Genomic DNA, 5855 nt, shown 5'->3' on the forward strand with positions numbered 1-5855 from the left:
CTCTCGGGACTATCTCTAAACTTAGCTCACGAAGATTTTCGGCTAACTCCCTTGGTAAATCTCCCGTCATTAGTGTGTTGACATGGCTCTTACGGCTCAATGCGTCAGCTACTATGTTAGCATTTTCGGGATGATAATGCAGTCTCATATCATAATCCTTGATGAGCTCCAACCATCGCCTTTGTCTGAGATTCAACTCCTTCTGCGTGAAAATATACTTCAAACTCTTGTGATCCGTGTATACCTCACAATGATTTCCAATGAGAAAGTGTCTCCAGGTCTTCAATGCATGCACTACGGCTGCTAACTCCAAATCATGCGTAGCATAATTCAACTCATGAGGCTTAAGCTATTGTGAGGCATATGAAACAACTCTTCCTTCTTGCATAAGCACTGCTCCAAGTCCCCGACGTGAAGCGTCGCAATACACCTCATAATCCTTGGTCTGATATGGCAAAATCAACACTGGTGATGTAACCAAGCGTTTCTTCAACTCCTGGAAACTAGCCTCACATTCCTCAGTCCAAATGAACTTGGTATCCTTCTTCAACAACTCCGTCATAGGTTTCGCAATCTTCGAGAAATTTTCAATAAATCTCCGGTAGTATCCTGCAAGTCCAAGAAAACTCTGGATCTCTCCAACCATTGTTGGCGCTTCCCAATTTGTCACAGTGTCAACCTTAGTGGGATCCACTGCTATACCTTCTCCGGATATGACGTGTCCGATAAATCCAACTTCCCTCAACCAAAACTGACATTTACTAAACTTGGCATATAACTGATGTTCTCTGAGCTTACCAAGTACCAAACGTAAATACTCCTTATGCTCCTCTTCATCCTTCGAGTAAACTAGGATATCATCAATGAACACTACAACGAACTTATCCAAAAACTCCATAAACACTTTGTTCATCATGTTCATAAAATATGCAGGTGCGTAAGTCAGGACAAATAACATAACGGTATACTCGTACAGCCCATACCTGGTGGTAAAAGCCGTCTTAGGTATATCCTATTCTTGAATCTTCAACTGATGGTATCCTGATCGCAGGTTGATCTTGGAAAATACCTTAGTTCCTTGCAATCGATCAAATAGATCATTGATCATCGGTAGTGGGTACTTGTTCTTGATGATTACATAATTCAATCCTCGATAATCCACAACCATCCTTAACGATCCATCCTTCTTCTCCACTAGAAGCACTGGCGATCCCCAAGGTGAAGAACTTGGCCGAATATAACCTTTATCCAGTAACTCCTTAATCTGCTTCTTAATCTCCACCAAATCCTTTGCGGGCATCCTATATGGTCTCTTAGATATTGGCCTTGTGCCTGGCAAAAGCTCAATCAAAAATTCAATATCTCTATCCGGTGGCATGCCTGGCAACTCTTCTGGAAATACATCAGGGAAATCTTTCACCACTGGTACTTCCTCCTGCACAACTCCTGTTAAACAATTTACTTGAGTCCTCTTCGGCACATGCTGGGATATATACTTGATCCTTCTCCCTTCTGGGGTAGTAAGCAAAATTGACTTACTGGCGCAATCGATGTTTCCTCCATACATCGACAACCAATCCATACCCAGAATTACATCCAAACCTTGTGATTCCAAAATGATCAAATCCGAGGGAAACACATGCCTACCTATACTCAATGGCACTTGAAAACATCCTTGGCTAGCCATATACTCCGCTCCTGGTGAGCTTACTAACATAGGTGTTCTAAGAACTTTGGTGGGCAGATTATATTTATCCACAAATCCCCTTGATATGTATGAATGTGATGCACCAGTATCAAAAAGAACGAGTGCAGTAAATGACTTAACCAAAACTTACCGATTACTGCATCCGGCTGCTCTTCAACCTCCTCCACGTTAACGTGGTTCACCTGTCCCCTGCTGAAAGGGTTCGGCTTCTTCCCAGAGCTTCCATTGCCATTTCCATTCTGTGATTCGGGACATTCATTTGCATAATGTCCGGTCTTCTGGCACTTAAAGCAAGTGACTTGGCTCAGGTTTCTCTTGGCTGGGGTTGATGGGTTGGTGCGGTTCTGGCCGTTGCTTCCTCCATTCCCATTACCATTCTTGGGGCCATTGTGATTGTGCGAGCTACCTCCTCCATGGGTATGCTGAAAATGTCCTCCCGGTCTAGGTGTAAAACGTGGCTTCTGCTGCGCTCCTGAATTGTACTTCCCTTGTCCATACTTCCTCTTGCGGTTCTCAATCTGCTGCTGCTTCCCTTCAATCCTAAGAGCACGATCTACCAACTCCTGGTAGTTGTTGAAGGTTGCTACCATCAACTGCATGCTCAATTCATCATTCAGTCCTTCCAGAAACTTCTCCTGCTTAGCTGCATCCGTAGCTACGCCATCTGGGGCATAACGTGCTAACTTACTAAAGTCCTCCACATACTGGCCAACTGTCTGTCCTCCTTGGCGCAAGTTGCGAAACTCTCGCTTTTTCATGGCCATAGCTCCTGCTGAAACATGGGCACTACGGAAAGTCTGCTGAAACTGGTCCCATGTGATAGTGTCGATAGGGAAAGTGCCTGTGAAATTCTCCCACCATGATGTTGCGGGTCCTTCAAGCTGATGTGCGGCAAACTTCACTTTTTCCGCATGTGTGCATCCTGCCATGGTCAACTCCCTTGCTGTCTTGCAGAGCCAATCATCTGCTACTATCGGCTCGGTGCTACTGGAAAACACCGGCGGATTCGGCCTAAGAAAATGGGCTAAGTGATCAACGGGTGGTGGTGGTGGTGGTGGGTTGTTGTTGTTCCCTTGATTCTGATTCTGGACTAGTAACTGCATCAATGTGTTCTGTTGCTGGGTCAACTGAGTGAGCTCCAGTGGGAAGGTAAATCCGGGGTCACGTCTCGGAGGCATCTGAGGGTTTAGAAAAGATGAGATTTAAGAATAGAGAGGGGTCTAGAGAGAAAACACTACCCATATGCACATGAGGCAAAAGCAAACAATTCACTTCATTCAATCAAAAAAGGGCATACAATCGATCTAACTATCGCAAAAGTGCTCAGACTACTATATTTACATGGTGGACTACTACTACTGATGGGGTGGTCTACTAGAAATATTCTTCGGTTGCAGACTCCATGATATCTGCTCCAGCTTCATCAACATAGTCATCATCGCTATCATCTGGATCCGAGTCGGTATCGTCGATGATGATGTAGTCTTCCGGGCGAATCTCCTTGGGTTCTTCGTCTTCTTCTACTGGTGTAGGGCCTCCCATAAATATTCCGATCTTCTTGATCAGATCGTCATTCTTCTCTACTAATACTTTGATTTCCTCTTCATAATCTTCACGTGTGGCCTTGAGTTCTTCCTCCAGTTCTGTGATTCTTGTCCTTGCCTTTTTCAGATCTATCATGTCTGCGCACATATGGTTCTCCTGACGTCGAATGTGCTGGTTTAACTCCTGGATAAAAGTTGCAATTGATCTATCCTTCCTGGTGCTGATCATCTCCCAGTGCTTATCTCGGCGCCCACAAATCTGGTAGATAGTATCCTTGAGATCATTGCGGTAAACTTCTCCAATGCGTCCCATGGCGATGTGAGCTGCCATGCTCTTTCCTAGACTCCAGGGTGGTGCATCAAAAGAAAACTCTATGGGCTCAGTGACTGGCATGAACGTCCTTCCTGGAACTTGAACTTGTATCATCCAGTGCTCTTCTTCCGGTAAAGTGGCGTTGTAAGTCCCAGTGAAGCTTGGTACTCCTATGTTCAGATATCTAGTGACTTCCTTCAAATGACGTCCAAAGGGTGTATCTTCATCCGGTTGCGTGAACTTGTTCCTTGCATCCGCCATCCTAAAAGAGCAGAAAAGATAAGAAGTCAGAATGAGAAGAGAGTGAGTAGTGATCTAGGTCTTTTAGCTTAGTGGTCGTGTCCTACAGTCAGCATGTGCTCTGATACCATCTTGTAGCGACCAGACCTCAAACGGTCCAATCTCTGTGCTCCGGTGTCATCCCTGGATCAGTAATGCTGACACCACACAGTACTTGACGGATTTATAACAGAGTAGCAATCACACACTTATTACATCGAGTGTCTCGAAAGAGAACTTATTACAATAAATATGGCTCAAGGCCATCTAATAATGATAACAGCGGAAGGCTTGGAAGATAAGTGAGTCCATCAACTCCAACGGCATCACTGAGTATAGAACCACAACCTAAAGGCACCTTAATCATTGTCTGAAAAGTCTTCAACATGAACGTTGCAACCCGGAACGGGTCAGCACATGGAATATGCTGGCAATGTAACACATAGAGATGCAATGAAAGAATAAGGCTATACTATATGCATATTTGGCTGGTGGAAAGCTCTATGGTTACAGTTTTTGCGTAAAGCCAATGTTTCCCTACTGCAAAGGAATAAATTTTATTCAACTATCATGGTAGTTGTTAAACATTGAGAATGGTTGACAGCATTCTCAATCCCAATTAAGCATCATCATTAAACAAAACCCAACAAAATTAATTTAGAGTAACATGATGAGATTCACATGATAATCCAAGTACTAGATACTCAAGATGTCCATAACCGGGGACACGGCTAACCATGATTAGTTTATACACTCTGCAGAGGTTTGCACACTTTTCCCCACAAGACTCGATCTCCTCCGTTCGGATTCTCGCACTACATGGTGTTTGAGAAACGGATGACCGAGACATAGTCTTTCAGAAGCGCTAGCACCTTACGATCGGGTAGACCGTTACACCTACTTTCCCCTACATCTGCTAGTCTACCACTGTAAGAGTTCGCGCGACTTAGTCAACTATGCTAGAGCCCATAATAGCTTGTGGCTGCACACGGAAGTTTCTAGCATGAATAATCTCATGATCCCTTTGAGTCTGGGTGGCGGTCCAAAAGAAAACAGGCAATCGCTGGAATACCCAGGTGCCTCAATCCACCCAGATGTGTATTTAAGTTGCCACCTTAGATAAACCATTAATTTAACAAACTCACATCTGTCATGGATTTCACTCACCCAATCCACGTCTACTAGCATAGCATGGCACAATAAGCAAACGTAGAAGTAACTCCCAAAGGTTTGATAACAGAACAGGTAATAGGTACTACCTCAACTACTTCCCAAACCCACAATTTAATTAGATCCTAATCATACAATGTGTGAGGATTGATCTAATGCAATAAAAACTGGGTAGTAGGATGTATGATCAAAGTGTTACTTGCCTTGCTGATGATCCGCAAAACCTAGCGATTCGAAGTAGCAAGCGGCGCACTCCGGGTACTCTATTGCAACCAAACAAGCACACAATAAGTACTCAACTAATGCACGGGTAAAACTCAAATAAGAGATCTAACCAGAAAGTTCAACTTAAGAACTTCGGTTGGCAAAAAGAATCAAATCGAACGAAGCAACGAAAGCCAAACGGCAAAAGAAACAGGCTTCGTTTACTATTCTGGATCTAGGTCAATTTTTAAAGTGGCAAAAATTTGTTTGAGTTGGTTAAACGGAAAGAGGGTTTCGAGACGAAACTCCAGGCGCTTGAATCGCCTGATTCCGATAAACGAGTGAAAAGTCATACTAGAACGAAAATCGGATCAGAAATCGCGATCAGAAAAATCGCGGATTTAATCCGAGAAAAAGAAAAACGACGAACAGATTAACGAACGAACGTTCGTTATCTGGATCTAAACGTTGAGCGCGTTCGTTAAAACGAACGAACGAGCGAATGCTCGCTAAATAAATAAACCGGAAAATTGATCTATTTAAAAAACGGAACTAAAAAATCGAACAAAACCGACGGAAAACCGATCAGTTTTTGGAGAAAAACCGGCGGCAGCGAGGTCTACCTCCGGCGAGCGGC

This window comes from Triticum dicoccoides, chromosome 5A, assembly GCF_002162155.2.
Source record: "Triticum dicoccoides isolate Atlit2015 ecotype Zavitan chromosome 5A, WEW_v2.0, whole genome shotgun sequence".
In the NCBI taxonomy this organism is placed as follows: Eukaryota; Viridiplantae; Streptophyta; class Magnoliopsida; order Poales; family Poaceae; genus Triticum; species Triticum dicoccoides.